The 25,949-nt window shown below is 45.6% G+C and overlaps 1 long non-coding RNA gene across 1 annotated transcript; it reads left to right on the top strand.

Moving 5' to 3' along the window:
- The first annotated feature begins 740 nt into the window (after positions 1-740).
- Positions 741-17,638, top strand: LOC130605416 (uncharacterized). Its single transcript, XR_008973688.1, has 3 exons — positions 741-877; positions 13,520-13,675; positions 17,471-17,638. It is a non-coding gene; the product is annotated as an uncharacterized LOC130605416 (long non-coding RNA).
- Positions 17,639-25,949: the final 8,311 nt, after the last annotated feature.

The following is a 25,949-nucleotide window of genomic DNA, read 5'->3' as shown; positions in this document are numbered from 1 at the left end:
AGGGGTGGATAATGTCCTGGGTTCAGCAGCAGCAGTCATTTTTCTCCTTCTTGGTAGCTGATGCAGTGCTGTGTTTTGATTTTCAGCTCGGGAACAGAGCTGATAGTAATGTTTTGGTTTGGCCAAGGACTTTGTGAGCCTCATGCTCTGCCAGGGGGGAGAGGGAAGCCAGGAGGAAGCAGAGACAGGACACCTGACCCAAACTGACCAAAGAGGTATTCCATACCACAGCACGTCATGCCCAGGATGTAACTGGGAGTTAGCCGGAAGGACTGGGAGACTGCAGGGTTGGAGGAGGTATGGGTCGGTGCTTGGTCGGGGGCTGGGGGGCCGAGTTATCGGTCGGCTGGTGGTGAGATGATGTATTCTCTTCCCTTGTTATTTCCTTTATCATTATTATAATTGGTGGTAGCAGTAGTGATCTGTGTTATACCTTTGTTACTAAACTGTTCTTATCTCAACCCGTGGGAGTTGCATTCTTTTCGATTCTCCTCTCCGTCCCTCCGGGAGTAGGGGGAGGGAAAGAAGGGGGGGAAGTGAGTGAACGAGTTACCTGACTGGGTTTAAACCACGACAAGCGGTGATCAGGAGGGAGGCAGTGTGCTAGTGGCAGTGGGACCTCAGGAAGCCCCAGTGTGTGTCTCCAGTGATTTTCATGTGTGTGTGTTTTCAAAATGGAGCCAAGATGGAAAGACGGGGAAAAAAGACAATACCATGTACAGAGGCTGCATGGCTGGAGTGGAAGTAGAGTTGTATGAGCTCTTCCATTAATCACCTTTTTATTTCTTCCTTCCCTCCCAGGTGCAAGTGGGAAGTGCACCTCAGGACCAAAGAATTGTGGGATACATCTCCTGCACTCACTTGCAAGCTATTGAAGGTACTGTCCTAAATTGCATATCCTACTTGTTCACTATTCCTAGGACTGTGGTGGTGTTCTTGCTCCTCCAGTATTTCTGACACAGTATCCCATTTGTTTCATGAAATAGTATTTTCTAAGGTCATTAAATAAGGTTGTGTTGGAGTCCGTTCCTCATCAACCGTCTTTTAAGACGTTTCACAACCTTTTTTTATGATAGAACCTCAACACTCAGCTCTCCTTTTAATCTAAATATTCAGAGCAGGGCTGATGTAGATGGTTGTCCTCATCTCCATTTTATAACCCCAGCCCAGAAAGCAAGGAGAAGAAAAGTTAATAATGTTTAAAGATACTAGGGTTGGTGTCATCGTTTAAGCCCAGCTGGCAACCCAGGACCACGCAACCGCTTGCTCACTTCCCCCCTTTCCTCCCCCCACTCCCAAAGGGATGGGGCGGAGAATCAAAAGAATGTAACTCCCACGGGCTGAGATAAGAACAGACCAGTAACTAAGGTATAACACAAAACCACTACTGCTACCACCAATAATAATAATGATAAGGGAAATAACAAGGGAAGAGAACACAACTGCTCAACACCTGCCGACAAATACCCAGCCCGACCTGAGCAGTGATCTAGCTCTTCTGGGTATCTGCCCCCAGTTTATATACTGGGCATGATGTGCTGTGGTATGGAATACGCCTTTGGCTAGTTTGGGTCAGGTGTCCTGTCTCTGCTTCCTCTCGACTTCCCTTCCTCCCTGGCAGAGCATGAGGCTCACAAAGTCCTGGGTCAGAGTAAACATTGCTTAGTAACAACTAAAACCATTGGTGTTATCAGCGTTGTTCCCAGGCCGAAAGTCAAAAGCACAGCATGGCACCAGCTTCTAAGACTGAGAAAAATGCTACTGCTGAACCCAGGACAGTTGGTTTATTCCATTTTTAGTGTTCTGATGCATACATTTTGAAATATTCTTAACCATTTTAGCTGTTCACCTGGACACTCACCAATTAAAACTGACGAATACCTGAATATCTTGGAGATACCTATGGAAAATTTTCCATATATCTCTCCTATCTTTTGCATAAAACCTATCAGTTCTATACTGAGTAGGTATATGAGTAAAATAAAAGCCAAAAACCTTTACTTCATGTAAGATTAGATTTTTTTTTTAGCCAGACGGGTGGTGAATATCCTGAAGATTTCCTTGATGCAACAGCGATTCTTGTGTTTCTGAATGCTGGAGAGCACAACACAGCCCTCCTGGACTGCCTAGACAGTAGTTATGCTGCAGGTTGAGTCCAGCCGCCAGCAATCTGTTACACGTGGCAGAACGTTGAACCAATGTGCATGTTGAGGTTAACCAGTCAGGCAGCCAGCATCCTTTCCACTTCATCAGCGCTTCATCTGCAGACAGACTTGGGAACAAACCCGCCAGTTCCTGAAGTACATTAGAGACACTGGGTAGTGTTAACGAAGATACATTAGTTTCTTCAGATAGTGGAAGGTTGCTATGAGGTCTTCAAGCAGTCTTCTCCAGGCTGAAGAGCCCCAACTTTCTCAGCCTGTCTTCATGTGAGAAGTGCTCCAGCCCCTTGATTATCCTCGTGGCCCTCCTCTGGACTTGCCCCAACAGTTCCATATCCTTTTTATGTTGAGGACACCAGAACTGTACACAATACTCCAAGTGAGGTCTCACAAGAGCACAGTAGAGGGACAGGATAACCTCCTTTGACCTACTGGTCATACTTCTTTTGATGCAGCCCAGGATACAGTTGGCTTTCTTGTCTGTGAGTGCACACTGAAGGCAACTCATGATAAGTTTCTCATCCACCAACACCCCTAAGTCCTTCTCCGCAGGGCTGCTCTGAACCTTTTCTCCACCCAACCTGTAATTGTGCCTGGGATTGCCCTGACCCAGGTATAGGAAGTTGAGCTTGGCTTGGTTGAACTTCATAAGGTTGGCATTGTCCCACATCACCAGTGTGTCAAGTTCCCTCTGGATATCAACCATACCACACAGCTTGGTGTCATCGGCAAACTTGCTGAGGGCGCACTGAATCCCACTGTCCATGTCGCCAACAAAGATGTTGAACATCTTTTTCTGGTTTTCTATTTTTAACTCTGGAATTATGGTTATGTACTGTGGGATTCCTGTTGTGGAGCTGAAAATTGTTGCTCTTCCAGTTTAGGTTGTAAACTTCAATTTTCAGTCCTGTTCCTTTTTCATACCTAGTCAAGTATTCTCAGATAGCCTTTGATAACCACATTTTGAAGTCCCTATGATATTGAAGAGGAAGAGGGAGGAGGGAAGAAGAATGAGGAAGTAATGCTCTATTTTCAAAGACAGCCGAAAGCTTCTTCAAGGGTAAAATGCAAACTTCCATTTTCCTACTTACTTTCTTGCTTCATAGTTTTAGACTCAACTGGCTCAAACTACATTCAAATAGAGCAGACGATGAGTTAAGAGTCTTAATGTCTTTTGATGTATCATATTAGTTTATGTAATGAATTAGAAAACTAAAGTTTATATGTTTGGCTGTGCTTTCCGATTTGCATCATCTGATTCATGACATTTCACACATTTAAAAAATTACCTAAAACCAGTTCAGCAATGTAGAGATGTGGCATCTGTAAATACATGCACAGTTTAAAAGGTTAGCTGTTTAAATCATCCTGTCACACATGGTGAGTGCAGTTTGCCTTCCCTTCTCGGATATGTAAACTTACACTTGACAGTTCTGATACTTAGAATCATAGAATAGTTAGGGTTGGAAAGGACCTTAAGATCATCTAGTTCCAACCCCCCTGCCACGGGCAGGGACACCTCACACTAAACCATGCCACCCAAGACTCCATCCAACCTGGCCTTGAACACCGCCAGGGATAGAGCATTCACAGCCTCCCTGGGCATCCCATTCCAGTGCCTCACCACCCTAACAGGAAAGAATTTCTTCCTTATATCTAGTCTAAACTTCCCCTGTTGAAGTTTTAACCCATTACCCCCTGTCCTGTCACTACAGTCCCTAATGAATAGTCCATCCCCAGCATCCCTATAGCCCCCCTTCAGATACTGGAAGGCTGCTATGAGGTCTCCACGCATGAGGTCTCTGAACAGCCCCAACTTTCTCAGCCTGTCTTCATACAGGAGGTGATTGAGTCCTCTTACCATCCTCATGGCCCTCCTCTGGACTTGTTCCAACAGTTCCATGTCCTTTTTATGTTGAGGACACCCGAACTGCACACAGTACTCCAAGCGCGGCCTCACGAGAGCAGAGTAGAGGGACAGGATCACCTCCTTCGACCTGCTGGTCATGCTCCTTTTGATGCAGTCCAGGATACGGTTGGCTTTCTGGGCTGCAAGCGCACACCGCCGGCTCATGTTCATTTTCTCATCGACCAACATCCCCAAGTCCTTCTCTGCGGGGCTGCTCAGAATCTCTTCTTTGCCCAACATATAGCTGTGCCTGGGATTGCCCTGACCCAGGTGTAGGACCTTGCACTTGTCATGGTTAGACTTCATAAGGTTGGCATCAGCCTGTCTTACAAGCATGTCGAGGTCCCTCTGGATGGCATTCCTTCCCTCCAGTGTATCAACCGAATCTCACAGCTTGGTGCCATCAGCAAACTTGCTGAGGGCACACTCAATCCCACTGTCTATGTCAGCGACAAAGTTGTTGAACAAGACCGGTCCCAACACCGATCCCTGAGGGATACCACTTGTTACTGGTCTCCATCCGGACATTGAGCCATTGACCACAACTCTTTGTGTGTGACCAGCCAGCCAGTTCTTTATCCACCGAGTCGTCCACCTATCAAATTGATGTCGCTCAATTTTAGAGACAAGGATGTCATGTGGGACAGTGTCGAACGCTTTGCACAAGTCCAGGTAGATGACATCAACTGCTCTACCCCTGCCTATCAATTATACTTGCATGAATATAAGATGAAGGGGTCCAACTGCTTATGGTTAGAGGTGAACTACTAATGCTTTTCTCAAAAGATGTGCTGGCTCATCTGCGTTCTGAGCAATTACTGTGTTTTCAGACCTGACATTATTTACCTTTTTCAATAACATTTCAGAATGAAATGTAGCTTATCGTCTCAATTCTCTACCCATTACTGAATGCTGTGATGAAGCGGCTCTTCATTTCCACTGTGGAAATAGCTGCATTTCAGTGACAAATGAAGGGATCCTTTAATGAGGCTTGAATGTAATTATTTTCCAAGGGGCTGTTAAGTTTACATGGCTCTTTTATGTCCTTCAGTTAGTCAGTGATTAATGTTTTGGACAGGTTTTGCTGCCCAAAATTCACCCACCTCCCTTGGAGTCATGCCTTTCAGATACCCTGCCAAACCATCAAAACAGAGCAAACCTCCAGCTATTCCAGCCCATGTCTAGATGATGTAGCATGCTGGATGCTATCTTGTAACCTTGTTCATATCCCTGTTTTGTTGTTAGTGTGAACCTAGTCATTAGTAGCACAGGTACTGGCAACCTGTGCTTCTCTAGCACAAGTTCCACAAGCCTACACGCAGCTTAAGCAGAACTCAGTTCAGGACTGAGAGAGATCCTTCAGGGTCTGAAATTCTGACTGTGCCATCAGGAGCAACTTTGGTGCTAAGCATCCTTAGGAAGTGATTCCAGATATGTATCTGAATTAGCAAAGCTGGTGTGTAAGCGGCGAGTAGAAGCAAGACACGCCAACCCAATATGGGTGATAAGCAAACTTCTACTTTATTTGTGGCACACTTCGCTTATATCCACGTGGTGTTTAGCCACGCCTACTCGTCAGAGCAGTATTGGTTAGTTCTACACAGCCTCCTTCACATTCTCCTCCCACATTCGGTTTCCAGGTACCTGTGAGGCCTACACCTTGCTTTGCTCGCACAAGGCCTCTAAGGATCCATGGCCTTGCTCTTGGAGCCATTCTGCAATAATTCCCCCCTTTTTCTTTGTGCGAGCAAAACATTGTGGGTCTTTCTGTTCACTTGCTTTCATCGCGCAAATATAAGCAAGTCTAACAACTACAATGATTGAAATAACAATGATACATAAACGCAGTCCTTCAAATAGCAGTGTTTTAAGTCAACATGTAATACCCCATGAGGACAAACATTTAGTTATCCCTAGGTCATTGCTCACTTGCAATTGTTGGGTAAGCTGAGCCAGGGTTTTCAGCTGTGCATGTATCGAATTAGAATGATCAGAAATATTCATACAACACATTCCATCAAACTCTTCACATCCATGTCCCTGTTCCAACAACAAAAGGTTCTGCAGTGTTGCATGTCTTACAGAGTCAACATCAAACAGCAAATGAGAAATTGCCTTCGATGTAGCATTTGTCTGCTTAGCAAGTCAGCAACCCAGCTTGTTTAACTGAGCCAAGGCCCCGGCCAAAGCACTTACAGTGATTTGGCATATTATGATTGGATACATGCCTTGAAGACCTTTAGTGACTAGCATATAATTGGTTAAACACAGGTGTGAGAACTCAACCTTGAAAGCTTGCCAACAGTCCACAGTTCTCATTAACTTGGTGAATTCCAGCCTCTTATCTTGCTTGCTTAAGCTTCTTTGGGCCTCTCATGGCCTTGTTGTACCTTTCAGGACTATTCAAAGTTTATGTACCAATTATGCATTCTCCCCCGTGAGAACATAGTCTCCACATCTCCCCCCTTTTGTTTTATCCAGTAACAAGTCGCTACTACAGCAAGGCACACACAAATTTACATTAGCAGAGTAACTACTACAGGGTGCAGCAGCATGTTGAAGATGCTGATGCTAGCGAGAGACTAGCCAAAGAAATTTCTTACCAGTGGAATTCTCCCCCCCTCTTAATTTGTTCCATTACCTGCTTTATAACACTACCATTGTATTAAAATCTTTCTAGCTTTTGCCTTAGCGTTTTTCTAGCAGCTACTGCAAATTTCCATACTCTAAAATCTCTTCTGCAAGTGACAAATCTATACAATACAAGGTGTAGTTTCTTATTAGCAACTAGCTAGTAAATACAAGTGGTTTTATACACAAAATCACAACCTCTAATAACAGCTACTTTACAAGCACACATCTTCAGGATGTTACTTTTCATTTGCCCCCAAGTGATGTTTTGCAGTTATTTGTTCTTTCTCTTCCTCTATCTCATTCTGCTTGGGGTATTCACGGTCAGCTCCTGTAGCTGAGGCATCAGGTTTTTCCATTCGTCTGTCCAGCTCATGGCAAGGCTTCACAAACTTTGCAGGCAGTCGCCATGGACCTGTAGGCAGGAGGACACAAATATACCCCCTCCCCCAGGTTATCTGTTCTTGAGAAGTAGACAGGTTAGACAGGTTAAATGCAGCATCATTACTGTCTCTCCCCCCCCCTTTTTTTCTTTTTGGGGCAGCAGCTATAGCGGCCTGCATGCTTCAGCAGCAACTATAAATACCTGCTGGCAGCTGCACTTTTACATTAAGCCTTTCATACCCGAAATGTTAAACAGCTACTTGTTAAAACCTTTTACATGAACCCAACAGCAACAAAAAAATACACAGAACACCGTCTGCTCTCAGCACACACACACGCGTATGGGATCCCACAAGCACATGCCACACAACTACAATATTTGAAGCACAATATCCAGACAATCATTACTCCCACTACAGTCCCACCTACAGAATGTGGCACAAGGACCCTGTGGAGACTGATAGCAAACCAGCTCCGAGAAGCATCATTGCAGTGCGAGGTGGCGGGCTCAAACTTAGCGGGCGTCCCCGCAGAGGCTCTGCCTCCCCCACATCGTATGAGGCTTGGGCTTTTATACTGACCAAAATGCACACTCATTCCAACACAGGTGGCCAGCCTGTGCTGGAAGAAGTGGCCAGCAGTATCTACAAAGGTCTCCAAAGGTTGATAGAAACCTGGACATACTTATTTTTACCAACTTCTAGTACATGAGTATCACAGAGAAACTGTATGGGCTCCCCCTGTCAATTGCAAGAAAAATCATAATATATACAGCTTGATTATAAGAGGATTTTAACCCATACATGGTCGCTCCTTGTCAGGCCTCCTTAACTATTTTGCGATCAAGAGCTTCCCACTCTTTAGCCCCCTGCTGTGTAGTAAACACAGGATATGCAGAGATGCCCATTGCAGAAAATTCACCAGTAATGATCACATCTTTGATTAACCATTGTTGCAGCTGAGCATCTCCAGGGCCAGTGAGTCTGAGCAGACTGACCCGGGAGACAAAGAGTCAGAGTCTGGAAGCAGAGGATATAAATCTGGCTCGGATTCAGGGGATCTGGGGTCTGATCCTGTGCCGAACTCAGGGTCTCCGTTGCTCGCAGCTATGTCTTTCTTGTCAGATGTCTCTCGTTCAGTATGTGGCCATCTGCAGACCTGGCTCCTCCGTAACCGAGTTAAAAATTTCCACTCTAGGGCATAGTGGGTTGGAAAGGCTCGCAGTTCTTTTAAATCTCCCGCTAGCGCATAATCTCTGTTTTCCACTGTGTGCGTCAAAATGGCGCCCCAATAGATCCGGAGCCGAGGCACCACCCTCTTCCTTTCAGCTTCCATGACAATCATCATGTGTATCCCTTCTAATATACATTCTCTGTCCTTTTCAAAGTCTCTACTTTCAGAACTGGGGTGGTGGGGGAGCAGGGGGTTACACCTCCTCTGCGGCGCCTTGTGATGAAGAAGAAGGGGGAGAAAGGAAGGGGGGGGGAAAACCCTGTGTTCCAAGCACAGGGAGCACCCTGCGAGTTTGGGTAAATGAGTTGTAATCTTCCCCCAGCTTCAACCAACCGGGGACGTCTGTTCCTAGTTTCTCCGTTGCTACAGCGGCAGTTTTCTTTTCTGCCTTGTACCTTTTGGACAGTTTATTACTTCTCTCCGTGGTTTACCAAGTTTCTTTGCCGTTTCATCATCATTAAGCATTGAGTCAAATAGTTCATCACCAAACTTACGAAACTCATTCTCCTCAAAAACTGTTTTAGGATCTACAAAAAAATCCCTTAGCCTTCCCTACAGCCACTAGACCTGCTAGGTGCTTAGAGTCTCAGGCTCAATTTCCTGCTTTTATAAAAAGCACTGTAATAAATCAGGGGCTACCTCTTGGTCCATTTTCATGGCCGGCCTTTTCCAGATCGTCCTCTTCTGGATCATCCTGTAACCTCGGTCTCCAGATCGGCCTCCCGACGCAGCAGTGTCTGGTTCGCCCCAGCGGCGTACTCCTTTCTGTTAGTCCAAGCACCCCGGTCCGTCACACCACCGCCATAGCATTGCCCGCGGTCCCCGGGCACTGCCGCTGGCGCCGCTCACTCGCCTTTCCGGGTCCCTGATACTCAGGGCCCTGTAATCCGGGTCCCCGTCAACCGGGGCCCTGTATTCCGGGTCCCCGTCAACCGGGGCCCTGTATTTGGGGTCCCCGCTTACTGCGGCCCTGTATTCTGGGTCCCCCTCAACCGGGGCCCTGTATTCCGGGTCCCCGCTAACTGGGGCCCTGTATTCGGGGTCCCCGCTAACTGGGGCCCTGTATTCTGGGTCCCCGTTAACCGGGGCCCTGTATTCCGGGTCCCCGGTAGCCGGGGCCGTGTAGTCCAAGTCCCTGTTCGAGCACCATTTGTTAGCGGCGAGGAGAAGCAAGACACACCAAACCAATATGGGTGATAAGCAAACTTCTCCTTTATTTGTGGCGCACTTCACTTATATCTGCATGGTGTTTAGCCACGCCTACTCGTCAGAACAATATTATTTAGTTCTACACAGCTTCCTTCACATTCTCCTCCCACATCCGGTTCCTGGTTACCTGTGAGGCCTACACCTTGCTTTGCTTGCACAAGGCCTCTAAGGATCCATGGCCTTGCTCTTGGGGCCATTCTGTAACACTGGTGTACCCACCCTATGCCAGCCTGCCCTCACACCCTCCTCTCAGTTGTGCCAACAAGGCTGTTGTAGGCTGTATTGCAGTTGCTGAGGAACTGACCTAGCTGAAAAGTAACACAACAGAATAAAGGGTCTTTAATGATTTGTTTTCTTGGGTGGTTTCTTTTAACTTTGTTTTCCCAGTCTGTCCTGGAGTAAATCTGTCTGCTTATCTTGTCACACAGCCAGATGGGACACAGCCCAACTTATGGCTAAACTGAAGCCTTTGTTTGCGGGCTGGAATGTTTTTTTCCTTTTGAATAGGCTTTATAGCTGTTGCAGTTTAAGCCCAGCTGGTAACTCAGAATCACGCTCCTGCTCACTCACTCCCCCTCTTCTTCCCTCCCTCTCCCAGATTGATGGGGAAGAGAATTGAAAGATTGTAAATCCCACTGGTTGAGATAAGAACTGTCCAATAACTAAGGTATAATGCAAAACTACTACTACTACCAACAATAATAATAATCATAATGGAAATAACAAGGGGAGAGAATATAAAACTAAAAAGGGAAAAGGAAAAGAAAAAAATAAACACAAGTGATGCGCAATACAATTGCTCACCACCCACCGACCGATACCCAAGCAGCTATCCGGGCCTTCCAGGTGACTCACACCAGTTTATATGCTGGGAATAACGTGCTGAGGTATGGAATACCCCTTTGGCTAGTTTAGGTCAGGTGTCCTGTCTCTGCTTTCTCACAGCTTCGAGTGCCCCTCCTCACTGGCAGGGAATGAGAGACTGAAAAGTCCTTGATCAGGGTAAGCATTACTTAGCAACAACTCAACTTTGTTACTCATGTCGTCATCAAAGAGGTTGAACAGGATCTGTCCCAACACCGACCGCTGAGGTAAACCACTTGCTACCTGTCTCCAGATGGACACTGAGCTGTTGACCACAACACTGCCTTCGCCCATCCAGCCAATTCTTTTTCCACAGAGTGGTCTGTCCATCAAATCTATGCGTCTTCAATTTAGAGACAAGGATGTCATGTGGGACAGTGTTAAATGCTTTGCACAAGTCCAGGTAGATGACGTCAACTGCTCTGCCCCATCCATCAATTCTGTGGCCCCATCATAGAAGGCCACCAAATTGGTCAGGCAGGATTTCCCCTTAGTGAAGCCATGTTGGCTGTCACCAATCACCTCGTTGTTTTCAATGTGCCTTAGCAGGCTTTCCTGCTTTCCAGGAGAAACTGTTGGAACAAGTCCAGAGGACGGCCACGAGGATGATCAAGGGTCTGGAGCACCTCATGTATGAAGACAGGCTGATAAAGATGGTCCTGTTCATTCTGGAGAAGAGAAGGCTGTGTGGATACCTCATAGCAGCCTTCCAGTATCTGAAGGGGGCCTATAGGGATGCTGGGGATGGACTATTCATTAGGGACTGTAGTGACAGGACAAGGGGTAATGGGTTAAAACTTCAACAGGGGAAGTTTAGATTGGATATAAGGAGAAAATTCTTTACGGTTAGGGTGGTGAGGCACTGGAATGGGATGCCCAGGGAGGTTGCGAATGCTCCATCTCTGGCAGTGTTCAAGGCCAGGTTGGATGGAGTCTTGTGTGACATGACTTAGTGTAAGGTGTCCCTGCCCATGGCAGGGGGGTTGGAACTAGATGATCCTAAGGGCCTTTCGAACCCTAACTATTCTATGATTCTAGTTTCATCTGTGCCTTTGCCTTTCCAAGTTTCTCTCTACATAAGTTAACAACATCCTTGTACTTTTCAATGGGTAACTGTCCCTTCTTCCACAGGTGCTAAATTCTCCTTTTTATTTTCTTTTTTTTGTGAGTTCTAGCACAGTCTCCCTGTTCAGCCAGGCTCATCTGCTCCCCACCAGTTTGATTTTCAGCACATGGGGACCACCTCCTCCTGCGCCTTAAGGATATTAATCTTGAAGGGTGTCCAGCCTTCCTGGACTCCTTTGTCCTTCAGCAATGTTTCCCAAAGAATTCTGCCAATCAGTGTCCTAAACAGAACAAAGTCAGCCCTCTGGAAGTCTAAGGTAGAGGTCTTGCTCATCTTCTTCCTGGCTTCTCCAAGGACTGAAAATTCTGTCATCTAGCCAGGCATCTCCCCTAACCCTAACCAGCTGGGTTAGGAAGTTATCTTCCACACCCTTCAAGAACCTCCTGGACTGTTTCTTTTCTGCTGTGTTGTAATTCCAGCAGACATCTAGTAGGTTGAAGTCTTCCACATGAACAAGGGCAAGCAATCGTGAAACTTCTCCCAGTTTTTTGAAGAACACTTTGTCTGTATCTTCATCCTGGCTGGGTGGTCTAGAACAGACTCCTACCATGATATCAGTTTCGTTGGCCCAAACATTTACCCACAAACATTCAGCCTTCTCATTCACAACACTGAGTTCAAGGCAGTTGATGCACTCCCTGACCTACAATGCAACCCCACCACCTCTTTTTCCTTGCCTATCCCTTCTGAAGAGCCTGTAGCCAGCCACTCCAGCACTCCAATCATGCAAATCATCCCACCACATTTCTGTGATGGCGATTATGTCATGATTTCCCTGCTGCACAATGGCTTCCAGTTCCTCCTGTTTGTTGCCCATGCTGCAGGCATTGGCATAGATGCATTTAAGTTGCCCTGTGGATCTGGACTCCAACAGCAGCATGCTACCCCACGGCTCATGTCTAGCAAGCCTGGTGGTATCTCCTTACCCCTTGAAACCTGGTTTAAAGCCCTCTCTACAAGCCCTGCTAGTTCCTAGGTTAGAATCCTTTTCCCCCTTTGGGACAGCTGTACCCCATCTGCCGCCAGCAGGCCTGGTGCTATATAAACTGACCCATGGTCAAAACCCACAAAATTCTGATGCTGACACCACTCACAGAGCCAAGAATTCATTAATGAGACTTTTCTGATGTTACCATTTACATTGTTTGTGACCGGCAGGAGGGAAGAGAACACTTTTTGCACTCCCAAACCCTGAACCAGTTGCCCCAAGGCCCTGAAGCCCTTTTTGAGTCCCCTCAGGCTTCTTGAAAAGATTTCTTCATTGCCCACCCGCAAGATTAATAAAGGACAATAGTCTCAGGGCCATACCAGATGAGTGAATTTTCTGGTCAAGTCCCTTACCCTGGCCTCAGGGAGGCAGCAGACTTCTCTGAGAGTCTGGCCTGGCTGACATATGGGTCCCTCTGTTCCCCTTAGGGTGGAGTCACCAATCACCACCACTCTTTTTTTCTAGTACAGCTGGTCATAAAAAAGAGGCGTTCTCCAACTTTTCTGTGGGAACTCTTCTAACCTGCATGATCCCTTATCATCATCATCTTCCCCACTTTCCTGATCTTGAAGTATCAGGACCTCAAATCTACTGTAAAGGGGTACTTAAGAAGGTGACATGATCGGGAGGGCAATACACTGTCTAGTCTGAGGAGTAACCCATTTCCAACCTCCCTTGTTTCCTAGGTTCCTTCCATCTGTCAAATGGCAAGAAGGTAGGGGATCCTGAAGTTTTTTTGGTTTGGGTAGTTGGCTTGCTACTCTCAGGGATGGTAGAGTGCAGGTCCACCAGTCAATCTCCTCCTCACATTCCCAATAGTTCCTAATGAACTCCATAAGGGGCGACATACCACATGCTAAGTATCCTATTAACCACACCATTTTTTTATCTTGCACCCTTTCTCTCAAGATGTCTAGCAATAGATTAGTAACTAACATGTGGCTGAGTAACCTGCTAAGAGGAGGTCTTGCTTTTTGGTTTGGTTATTTGGTTTGTGTATTTGTTTGCTACAGGAGATACTACTGTTCAATGTGAGCAACTGGATATGCTTCAAGATTGGCTGTCTGAATTCAGAAAATCTACCTCCTCCTCCAGTACAGCCAATCCAGAGGAGCTGGTGGCTTTTGATGTCATCTGTGGAAATCTCAACTTCGATAACTGCTCCTCTGGTAAGACAAGGTTTTGTTTTCTTGGTGTCTGCCTATTCAAAAAATAAACAGGAAAGTTCCTGTGGGCTATAGCAGTATCTGAGCTTGTGACTGGCTTTTGCAAGGAAGGACTTAATTGCTACATATACTTCTAAAATAGGTACTAGCCTTGAGTCTGAGATATGGATGTTATGGGATTTTTTTGTGGAGATAAAAGTAAATTCATGCAGTTAAAAATAATTTCATAGTGCAAATACACACACAGGAGATTAATGCTGCAGAGAGAACTAAACATTGCTGAATCAGTCTTGAAAAAAATTAACTTATGCTGTGTACTTCTGGGAGTTTTTAATTATTTTTTTCTTCTATATTTGGATGCTAAGGGTACTAGAAAAAAGAACTCCACAAAGCCATAATTAATGGGTGGTGAGTTCACAGAGATGGTGGCCTTTTCCAAACATAAACATTACATTTTGCTAACAGTTAAATTGCCAATATAGAGTGCAGATCATTCTGTTTGTGTATCCCTTCTGCCTTCCTGCTCAGTACAGCTCAGGCAGCCAGCAGAGCTCCTTGCTGGCTTTACACAGTGTTTTGGAGATGTTGGACACTTGTAACAGAAGACTTTAGCACAGTTGGAGAAACATTTAACAGGGTAGAAAATATCATCAACCCAAAACACAGCCCTTCTGGTGTTCATTTCTAGATTGTATGTACCAAAAATTAAATGGGTCACAACTGTATGATCCAAAGTAAACTCAGAATGGTCAAACAAGGTGCTGGCAAGTGCTCTGACTGGTAGAAGAACCCATTATGCACTGTGGAGGTGAACAGGAAGTGGTAATGGCTACAGAATACTGTAGTTAAACTAACATGTATTAGGACAAAATAGAATGGCAGCTGTGATAGTGAGGTTTCTTAGGGAAGGCAGGAAGAAATGGGCTCAGTAAGAGGCATTAAGCTAGCCAAACTGCTATACAGACAGGCTGAGGAGGCAACTGGAGCAGTGCTGGTGAAGGGAGACAGAAGCTGGGGGGTACAAATGGCCAGATGTGCTGTCAAATCTGTGATGTGGCTGCTTCGCTTGCAGTAATGTGGATGGAGTGGCCTGGAGGCAAAGGTGTCCATCAAGGAAATAAAGAACCTGCTGCATAGCAAGGGAGAGACTGCCTAGCCAGATGGCAAATGGAAAGTGAATAGGACTGTATAGCATGAGGAGAGAGATGGCAGTGAAACCGAGAGGCAGAACATATGGCCAGTTTTATCCATGCAGGAATTTCTGGCACTCTAACTGTCCTGGGTTCAGCAGTAGCAGTCATTTTTCTCCTTCTTAGTAGCTGGTGCAGTGCTGTGGTTTTGACTTTCAACCTGGGAACAAAGCTGATAACACCGAAGTTTTTAGTTGTTGCTCAGTAATGTTTACTCTGACCAAGGACTTTCTGAGCCTCATGCTCTGCCAGGGAGGAGGGGAAGTTGGGAGGATGCAGAGACAGGACACCTGACCCAAACTAACCAAAGAGGTATTCCATACCACAGTATATCATGCCCAGTATATAAACTGGGGGCAGTTACCCGGAAGGGCTAGATCACTGCTCAGGTCGGGCTGGGTATCGGTGGGCGGGTGGTGAGCAGTTGTATTCTCTTCCCTTGTTATTTTCCTTATCATTATTATTATTGGTGGTAGCAGTACTGGTTTTGTGTTATTGTTGTGCTTTAAACCCAGCCAGACAGCTCGTTCACTCATTCCCCCCATTCATGCCCTCCCCCTACTCCCGGAGGGACAGAGAGGAGAATCAAAAACAATGCAACACCCACAGGTTGAGATAAGAACAGTTTAGTAACTAAGGTATAACACAAATCACAACTGCTACCACCAATAATAACAATGATAAAGGAAATAACAAGGGAAAAGAATACAACATCTCACCACCTGCCGACCAATAACTCCCCCCCCCAGCCCGACCGAGCACCGACCGATACCTCATCCCACCCTGTAGTCCTAGCCCTTCCGGGTAACTGCGCCCAGTATATATACTGGGCATAACATGCTGTGGTATGGAATACCTCTTTGGCTAGTTTGGGTCAGGTGTCCTGTCTCTGCTTCCTCCCGGCTTCCTCTCCTCCCTGGCAGAGCATGAGACTCACAAAGTCCTTGGTCAGGGTAAACATGACTTAGCAACAACTAAAAACATCGGTGTTATCAGCACTATTCCCAGGCTGAAAGTCAAAACACAGCGCTTCACGAGCTACCAAGAAGGAGAAAAATTGACTGCTACTGCTAAACCCAGGACAGTATTCACCCCTAGTTACTGGACTGTTCTTATCTCAACCCGTGGGAATTACATTCTTTTGTTTCTCCTCCCCATTCCTCCCAGAGCAGGGAGAGGAAGAGGGAGGAGTGAGTGAATGGCTGTATGGTTCTGGGTTGCTGACTGGGCTTAAACCATGACACCTGCCAACTTAATTTTTCAATCTCCCTGTGATTATGAGGATGTTCTCAAGGTCATGAGATAATTAGAGGAGGTGGGTGGAAGCTGGAAGCATGTAGTGAGATAGATCAGCTGATGTGGATGCAGTGACTGAATGACAGTCAGCTCTATTAATAACTACTAGTAAGAATATGGCAAACATGCCTACAGCTATGGATGCAGTACTACTGCACTCCACATTTGTGCTCTGCTTCCTTCTTAACAGGGAGAGGTCAAGAGCTGTTTTGGCAAGAATAGCATTTCACACAAGGAGATGTAACGTTATTCCTGCAGTGTGTGAGCTGCATTCTGGCTAAGATACACAGCTCACAGTTTAGTTTCCCACTTCAGAGTATTCTATTTTCATGTGTACTTACATATGCAGTTGTCTTGGCAATAGACAGCAACATGTTACAGCAGCAGCTCCAAACACAGGAGCATATTCTGTTGGTCTCAAGAGAGTGTTGCTAAGAAGTTTTAACCTTGTAAAAGGTGTTAGTGCTGCAAGAAAGTTAACAGGAGTTGTTGCCAGTTTCTTTGCCATTTAACACAAATGGAATTGTAGCAGCTGGTGTGTCCAAGTTCTGCTTGTGCTTGTTTCCCTGGTATGTCAAACAGTATGCATGGAACTAGAACTTGCTTATTTGGTCAGTGTCTGAAATTCTGCTATATACATTTTTGTAGGATCTGTTACTAAGTAATCCTAGGAACTTGATGTGCTTAATGCAAGGAGCAGAACATCAATTAGAAAGAAATTAGTTTAAAGTTGATCGGTCATGCTGATTATGTTTAGAATTACTTTAATGCTGTAGATATCCCAAGCAAATTATCAATTGTCTGCCCTTTCTCTTATCTGTTATAGATTGGAAAACATTCAGTGAATTTTTCTGAAGCAAGTAAAGCACAAGCTTTTACCTTCTAACTTACCTAGATGTGTATATACACCCACAACAGCCATTCACATTGCCACTGTGGAGTCAGTCCAATCCTCCATGGGATGATATATCTCAGCTAAAGTTTTGTCCCAGTTTAAGTCATGCAGTGTCAATGGCAGGGAGATAAAATGCACTGGAAAACTCACTTCAGTTTACCGCTAGACACTACTGAAAATGTCTTTCTATGAAAGTCTTTGTAGGAAAGCACTGTTACTAGCAAGCATTTGCTGGGATTTCTGATCAAGACAAGACAGTGTTGTGCAGTACAGCTGCTACTGAACTGGTTCAAATCGACCATGTGTATGTGTACTGAGCAGGAAGGAGGACTTGCCTTTGTTGTGGCAGGGCACGTGGTTGTCCAAGGTTCACCACACGTAGCTGATGTGCCTTTTGGGCTTGTGCTTTCCCTGCAGAGGACAAGATGGAGCAACAGCATTCTCTGTTTATACAATACAAAGACCCATGCCGAATTGGTCCTGGGGAGGATAAACCATGGGCAATAGGTAAGACCTTCTCTAACCATAAGTGTATGAACATTTCTTTATCTCACTCACACAACATCTATAAGCAGCACATAGCAGAGCTAACTGCAAGTAAGAATTTGATGGAGAACAAATACTTACAAAGGTTTCTTTCTGTAACATGTATTTTATAAGCCTTAACAGTGTCTTGTTGAATTATAATTAAGAACCAAACTGAGATCTCAAACTTCAGTCCACATTCTAGAACTTAAGCATCAAATTTCTTCAATGCCTTCCCACACCTATTCTACTTATAAAATAATCTCCAGGTTACATGGGGAGGAGCCAAATTATCATTTCTGTACTTTCTGCATGACTTTCTGCATGCAGTGAAAGCCGGCAGCTTTTGATCAGAATGTTCCATTTGGTGTTCCATAAATACTGTAAGCAAGGATGGAACAAAGCAGTTCAACAACACTATGAACTTGTAGGATTCATCCATTAAAAGGTTTCATGGAACTGTGGCGGGCTGATGCCAACCTCATGAAGTTTAACCATGACAAGTGCAAGGTCCTACACCTGGGTCAGAGCAATCCCAGGCACAGTTACAGGTTGGGCAAAGAAGAGATTCAGAGCAGCCCTGAGGAGAAGGACTTGGGGGTGCTGGTTGATGACAAAATGAACAGGAGCTGGCAGTGTGCACTTGCAGCCCAGAAAGCCAACCATATCCTGGGCTTCATCAAAAGGAGCGTGACCAGCAGGTCAAAGGAGGTGATCCTGCCCCTCTACTCTGCTCTTGTGAGGCCTCACTTGGAGTATTGCGTACAGTTCTGGTGTCCTCAACATAAAAAGGACATGGAACCGTTGGAACAAGTCCAGAGGAGGGCCACGAGGATGATCAGGGGACTGGAGAACCTCCCGTATGAAGATAGGCTGAGAAAGTTGGGGCTGTTCAGCCTGGAGAAGAGAAGGCTGCATGGAGACCTCATAGCAGCCTCCAGGTATCTGAAGGGGGCCTATAGGGATGCTGGGGAGGGACTCTTCATTAGTGACTGTAGTGATAGGATGTTAGCGGCGAGGAGAAGCAAGACACGCCAACCCAATATGGGTGATAAGCAAGCTTCTCCTTTATTTGTGGCGCAGTTCTCTTATATAGGAGTGGTGTTTAGCCACGCCTCCTAGTCACAACAGTATTGGTTAGTTCTACACAACTTCTTTCACATTCTCCTCCCACATCCGGTTTCCGGTTACCTGTGAGGCCTACACCTTGCTTTGCTCGCACAAGGCCTCCAAGGATCCATGGCCTTGATCTTAGAGCCATTCTGCAACAATTCCCCCCTTTTCTTTTGTGCGAGCAAGACACTGTGGGTTATTCTGTTCACTTGTTTCATCACACAACTATAAGCAAGTCTAACAGCTACAATGATTAACATAACAGCGATACATAAGCGCAGTGCTTCAAACAGCAGTGTTTAAGTCAACCTGTAATGCCCCCGTGAGGACAACCGTTTAGTTATCCCTAGGTTATTGCTCACTTGCGATTGCTGGGTAAGCTGAGCCAGGGTTCTCAGCTGTGCGTGCATCGAATTAGAATGATCAGAGAGATTCATACAACACATTCCATCAAACTCTTCACATTTGTGTCCCTGTTCCAACAACAAAAGGTCTATAGCAGCTCTGTCCTGTAGTGTTGCATGTTTCACAGAATCAACGTCAAACAACAAATCAGAAATTGCCTTCGATGCAGTATTTGTCTGCTTAGCAACTCAGCAACCCAGTCTGTTTAGCTGAGCCAAGGCCCCGGCCGACGCCGTACCTGGCGTGAGGAAAGAAACTGTTATAATAGTGTCAGGTGACCAAAAACTTACATCAGATCTACAGTTAGCAGTAAAACTATGTACAAAGCGTTTTAAGCACCTTAAATGGTGCTGTCATTGAAGTGTTAGGGGTCAACAGGGTCAATCTTCCAACAGAACAAGGTCCCCTTTTCATTTTTGAGGGAATGCCAGGCCAGGCTTGATCACCACAAATCGGAGCATTCTGCTGAGCAACTTCAGGGGATGATTGGTAGAGCGGGAAGTGTTGCGGGAAGCATACCTGTACCACACGCTGGCGTTCCTGTAATCTAAAGGACTAGAATTTACATTTGTTGCGGTACCATTCACCTTGGCTTAGGCGCTTGTTCAACTAAATGTTACACAGGCACCCATTAGCACGGCCCCTAATAATTCTACTCCTGAGGCTCATTTGGGGCAATAGGCGAATATGGTACCCAAGCGTCCCAATTGTCTGTTGTGCTGTTGAGGTTGGCAGTGCTACACACGACATGGAGTACGGGCAGGGTCAGTTGCCTATAGGAATACCAACCAAACAGATTGTAAACGTGTTGCCAGGGGAAGGTAAGGTGAGGTGAACGGTGTTCTGCCCCGCAAGCTTAACCATCGTCACCCACCTGTTGTCCCTGGGCTGCGGAGGCAGATGGCTGGCCGTTTCCGGAGTCTTCATTACTGTCAGGAAGAGCAGGGGAAGATAAGGACACTGGTTTGGTCCACTTCGCAGGGACCCATTGTGTACCTGTGGACGTAAGCACACACATAACCTCGCCCCATGTACTTCACTTCCGCCGGGCCCCGCCATAGGCCCGTGCTGGTATCCCGGTACATGACCATCATGGGTGCCTTAGATTCAGACGCCGCGGCTCGGCCGTGCACTTGAGCAGGGGGAGAGTCCTGATCTGCAAAAATGCACAAGTAGTTCAAAACAAGCAATACCTTAGACAGTCTTTCTTGCACGTCGTGAACGTCACTGAACTTTTCAAGGTACCGTTTCAGGGTCTGATGCCCCCGCTCAACTATGGCCTGTCCCGTTGGTGAATGGGGAATGCCAGTTACATGTTTGACTCCCCATTGTTGACAAAATTGGCGCATTCTCTCACCTACATAGGCAGGCCCATTGTCTGTTTTTATTTGCTGAGGCACTCCCATAACGGTAAAGCAGCTAGTTAGATGCCATACTACATGGGAGCCCTTTTCTCCCCTCTGGGCTGTAGCCCACAGGAATCTGCTATATGTGTCAATTGTGACGTGCACATACTTTAGGCGTCCAAACTGCGGCACGTGTGTGACATCCATCTGCCATAATTCACAAGGGCCCAAGCCCCAAGGGTTCATCCCAATTCCCAGCCCTGGTCCATGATGGCTACAGCTGGGGCAGGCCCTGACAATGCCTCTCACTTCCTCCATTGTAATCTTAAATTGACGGAATAGTCCCTTGGCATTCTGGTGAAAAGTGTTGTGGGCCTCCCTGGCCTTTACAAAGTCGCTCAGGGGTGCAGCAATGGAAACTAATTGATCTGCTCTATCATTGCCTTCCCCCAACCCCTGTGACCATTTATGACTCCGTATGTGGATGATGGTGTAAGCACACTCCTGCTGATGAATGGCCGCCTGCAGCTGACGCAGCAGGTCAAACAACCGCCGGTTTTGACACTCTCTGAGTCGAGCATCCTCAATGTGCTGAACCACACCTGTGACGTACATAGAATCAGAGATTACATTTATTTCTGTGCGATGCCAGTTCAGAAAAGTCCAAACGACCGCGGCTAGCTCTAAAGTTTGCAGTGAGTCCTCTGCTTCCGCGGCCAGTATCTGCTGGTGCCATTTCTCATCCTGCATCCAGGTCGCCGTGGCACGCCGAGACTTCTTTCCAGCGTCTGTAAAAACCGTTACTGCATTGGCCAGTGGGCGCTCACTCCTTTTTGGTATCTTGATCCATTCTTGCTGGCTGATCCAGCGCAAGGTGGTGGATTGCAGTTGTTCTACCTTAAGCTCCGCAGCCTGAGACAGCAGGCTGACTTGTAATGCCTGTGAATGCTGGAGATACCACTCAAGATCCCGCCATTTTATCGGGATCATTTAACCCAGTTCCGGGTTCCTGGGCCGTTAATTGCAACGCCCTCATACGGCCCTTTTGGACCAACTCTGCTAAATTTTCAATTTTCTGTTGAATAGTAGTTTTGGGCCGGACAGCAGTAAAAAGACACTCCAATATCTTCACCTCCTCCCCTTTTTTCTTTTTGCACTGTGTCAGTGCACCCAAAAGTTGCTTAGGGCCTTGTAATATTGTAAGGTCTATGGGAAGGTCTGGGTCCCGACGGGCAACCCATCTCTGTACGATTTGTGTGCTGATGCGCTGGATGGTTAGCCGCTGTTCCGACATGGGTCGCACAGGCCGTGCTGGGTCAGTGCCTTGCAACAGGGGTCTCAAGGTGTCAATATCATCGTTTGAAAAGCCCACAACGGGACGCAGCCATTGTATATCTCCAAGTAAGCGCTGTGCGTCATGTAGGGTTGAAATTTGAATGTGAAGTTGCAGTTTTTGCGGTCACACTTGGCCCTCCGTAATATGCCAGCCTAAATATTTCCAGGCAGGGCCACGCTGAATTTTTTCAGCCGCGATAACGAGTCCAGGCTTGCTCAGTTGCTGCTCCAGTAGAGTCTCTTGGTCCGTAGTGAAGGGTTGATTTTGGGCGAATAGAATATCGTCCATATAATGTTCCTGGCCATATTCGGCGAAGGGGCTGGAGCGCATTGGCCACAAACAGTTGATGCAGGGCAGGGCTATTTTTCATGCCCTGTGGCAATACAGTCCATTCAAAACGGCAAAAAGGTACTGCTTTATTTGGCATTGGCAAGGTGAAGGCGAATCGTGCGGTATCTAGTGGATGCAGCTTAATTGTGAAAAAGCACCCCACCAGCAGGAACCACAGTTCCAGGCAGAAGGGGAGTAAGGCATCCTTGAAAGGAAACGGGAGGAGGATTGACTACATGCTCTATACAGAAGAAGGTCTCTACCTGGAATGGAAAGTGGTGAGTTTCAGAGCTGACAAAAAGAGCTGTAACTCACACAACAAACTTGTCTGGATTGTATTGCAGCCTGTTCTGCTTGGGTTCAAATTCATTCTCCAAGGGGAACCTACTGCTTTGTTATTTTCTACTTCTGCAAGCAAGTATAGAGTTTGAGAGGAGTAGTAGCACTGGTAGATATGATGCTACTCAAAAACAAACAAAAAACCTTGTTTCAAAGTCTTGCCTGACTAGGTGTTTTGGTGACGCCAGCAATCTGAACGTTTTTTCATCTTTTCAAGCATTTAGATGCTCTTTTATTATGATTATGAAAACCTACCTAAGTTACAAGCTTGTGATACATGGGCAGACACTGACATGAGCTAACTAGAGCAAGACCTTGCAGTGCACTGTCTGCTTCCTGGTGTAGGACCTTAGTTCATACAGAATTCCATGATGAAAAAGAGACACTAGTTCACATTTATCTACCATACTCTGCTGTAGCTTCTGCAGAATAGCAGGCAAAAGAGCAGTTCAGCATAGTTTAGTGCACAGTACCTCAGTCTCTATGCTCTGTGTGCACTCTGTGGACATGGCAGCTTAGCAGTTAAATTCTTTTCAGACGCACAGAATGCCTATGGTACATCTGTATGATAAACCCATCTTACATTTTGCACAAACATCAATAAAGCCCGTATTTGAATAGTTTTGACCCAGATTAAGTCATTGATAAGGCTCATGCTGGCAGCATAACTAAAATGTACATGCTTCCTGCAAGCAATTCCCAAAGTACTGGTGAAGTAGCTGGCAGAAGGGATCAGGTGAGCATTAGGATGGCTCCATACAGCTTTCAAAAGCTGGGAACCACAAAGTATTTCCTACAGATCTTCAATTTGGTCCTATATAATGTTACCAGAACAAAGTCTAGAATTTGGAGACATAAGAAGCAGGGTTCCTCGTTGCCTCAAGTCCCCAGGAAATTCAACACCTCAGTCTGGAAGACAGGCTTCCTTTTCAGCTGCATGCCATGGCTAGTACGGTAAAGCCAGCCCCTCCTTATGCACATGGATCACCTACTGCAGAACTGTAGATCAGTGTCTGAAACAGCACAGCTGTAATGGAAAGAAAAGTTGCAACAGATTCCATCCAGCCTAGCTTAACTGGTAGGTCAGGTCATGAGGCTCACCTCATCAACTGCACCACACTGACATGCTGTCGTGGTTAATACCTCCCCGGCTAGCCCGGGTCAGGCGCCCCGTCTCTGCTTCCTCACAGCTTCCCCTCCTCCCTGGCAGAGCATGAGCCTCACAGAGTCCTTGGTCAGGGTAAACATCACTTAGCAACAACCGAAAACATCGGCTTCACCAACACTGTTCTCAATCTAGAAGTCAAAACACAGCACTGCACCAGTTAACACAAAGGAAAAACATGACTGCTACTGCTGAACCCAGGACACATGCCCTGCGTGGAAGATAGTTTACCATGAACCCAGTCAGTCTAGGCTGGTTCCATACATCTACTAATGCAGAAAGGCAGCTCAAGGTAAACTAGAGAGAGACGTAAACCCCAAGTAATGTGTGTGCTATACTAGATCAGTTTTCCAATTTCTTCTTTCTTTTGTTTTTCCTCTGCAGGAAGTGGAAGAGTTCAGCTTTATTACCCAGTTAGCAAGCTTGACAGACCACCTACCAGTAGCAATGCGTCTCATGGTTTCTACAGGAGAAGATGACCCTTAAAACTGACCAGCTTTGAGAGATCAGAAGAGGGAAATGTTAACGATATTAAGAAAATATCATAGGATAAGAACAAACTGTTCTGGTGCCACGTTAGGAAAGATCAGCAGACCTGACCTGGGCTACTTCCAGAATGTACAAACAAAGGCGGATATAAAAAGGGAAGAAATGGAAGGGGTTGTGGCCAAAAGCCACTGTCACAAGTTGCTCAGGCAACAGGACAGGCCTGTACTACAATGCTTTCACTGTGGACCAAATGGAACCAAGATGGAAGTCCCCGTTCCTTCTGAATCAGTGCCATTCTCAGTAAAACGTGTTTTTATATTAATATATAGCATAATTTAGTTTATAATTAGTCTGTGAGTTAGTGCTGCTGATTTTTTTTTGCATCATTTCCTTGTATAACTAATAAGCTAAAGCTTTTTTTTCTTTTTTAGCCTGTTAAAAGTTGTAGTAGCGTGCTTGTATCAGTAGCATGAGCCCACACTGCATGCCGCTTTGAGATAAAATAGTCAGTAAGATACCATGAGGAATATCAGAATGGAAGTGAGTTAAAAAATCAGATACCAGCCAAAGCAAGGCATTCTGGGACTGGCAAATCCTTCTGTCCTTACAGATAGACCTTAAAGCAAACAAACAGAACCTGTATTCAGTTTGCAGACCAGTATCTTCCTGTCCTATTTAAGGATACTTAAAAGATTTGCAATTAAGATGTTAAGAACACAGTTCTACCCTTAGTCCAGCTGTGTTCCCACTGAAATTATGAAGTGTTTTGTATGGAAAACTAATACAGAACTGGGCCTTTAGCTTTCTAAGTGCAAGTTATTCCCTTAAAAAGGGATACAGTTCCCTTGTAATGTCTTTTCTTTCTTCCCCATACATGGAATGGTTCTGAATTATGGTATGGGATGATATGTATGTTACAGTAATGTGAATAGATTTGTGTAATACCATTGGTAACACCAGAGCCAACCTTCTGCCTTAGCTAGAAAGAGTTAAGTGGGAAATAGCTTGTGAAATGCATGCTAGATATAGAGTTAAAATAATTTATTTTTTTTTTTTAAATGTAGAAGAGTGTATGACTGATAAGGCAGGATAACCTAACAGTTTTTTAAAGGAATCAATCAGGACACTTTAAAGGAAAATGTAGCATGGCTAACTAGAGAGTAGAGAATAGGACTGTGACTCTCACCCTTAAGTAAGTACTGCCTAGGAGCAGAGGGTTTGTTTCTGTCTGTGAGACAGAGTTCTCCATATGTTATGCACTCACAGGCTTTAATAGGGGTCTTTGCCAGCTGATTTGTATGTTCTTTCCCCTGCAGCTCTTTGAATGTGGGGCTCCCTTCTGCCATCTTATCCCTATGACCTGACCTACCCAGCCTCTGTAACCTTAACAAAAAAAAAAAAAAGAAAAGAAAAGAAAAGGCAAGGATCATGTCCATGGTGAGACTTGGTGTTTCTTTAGGGATTTAAATTCAGAAAGGTTTGTGTTGCTGGGAGAACAAGGAGACCCCTTGTGTTTCCACCGATACTTAGTTTCTTCTGCCTACTTCCTGTTCAGTTTTAGTGTTATTTCCTCTTACATTATAAATACTCTGAGTTAAAAAGAGAAGAGTTAATCTATTAGTTAGATTTCATTAAATAAACTGCTCTAGTTATGCTGGCCACAAACTCATGAGGATACTCTTGTTTTGGTTTAGACTATACCTGCTAGGAATCATCTTGAGCTAAATCAAAACAGTTTTAAATTAGAAATCCCAGTCTGTGCAGCCTCTGGTACTGGCTTAATTAGCTGCAGTAAACAGTGGAACTTTCATTTAGGTCAGTCTGAGTTTGCAAGTAGAGAAACTCTTT

This window comes from Pezoporus wallicus, unplaced genomic scaffold (assembly GCF_028554395.1).
Source record: "Pezoporus wallicus isolate ANWC-B61680 ecotype Strahan unplaced genomic scaffold, APGP_CSIRO_Pwel_v1 contig_7728, whole genome shotgun sequence".
Lineage (NCBI taxonomy): Eukaryota > Metazoa > Chordata > Aves > Psittaciformes > Psittacidae > Pezoporus > Pezoporus wallicus.
The sequence above is the reverse complement of the archived record's forward strand: the minus strand, read 5'-3'. Positions and strand labels throughout refer to the sequence as shown.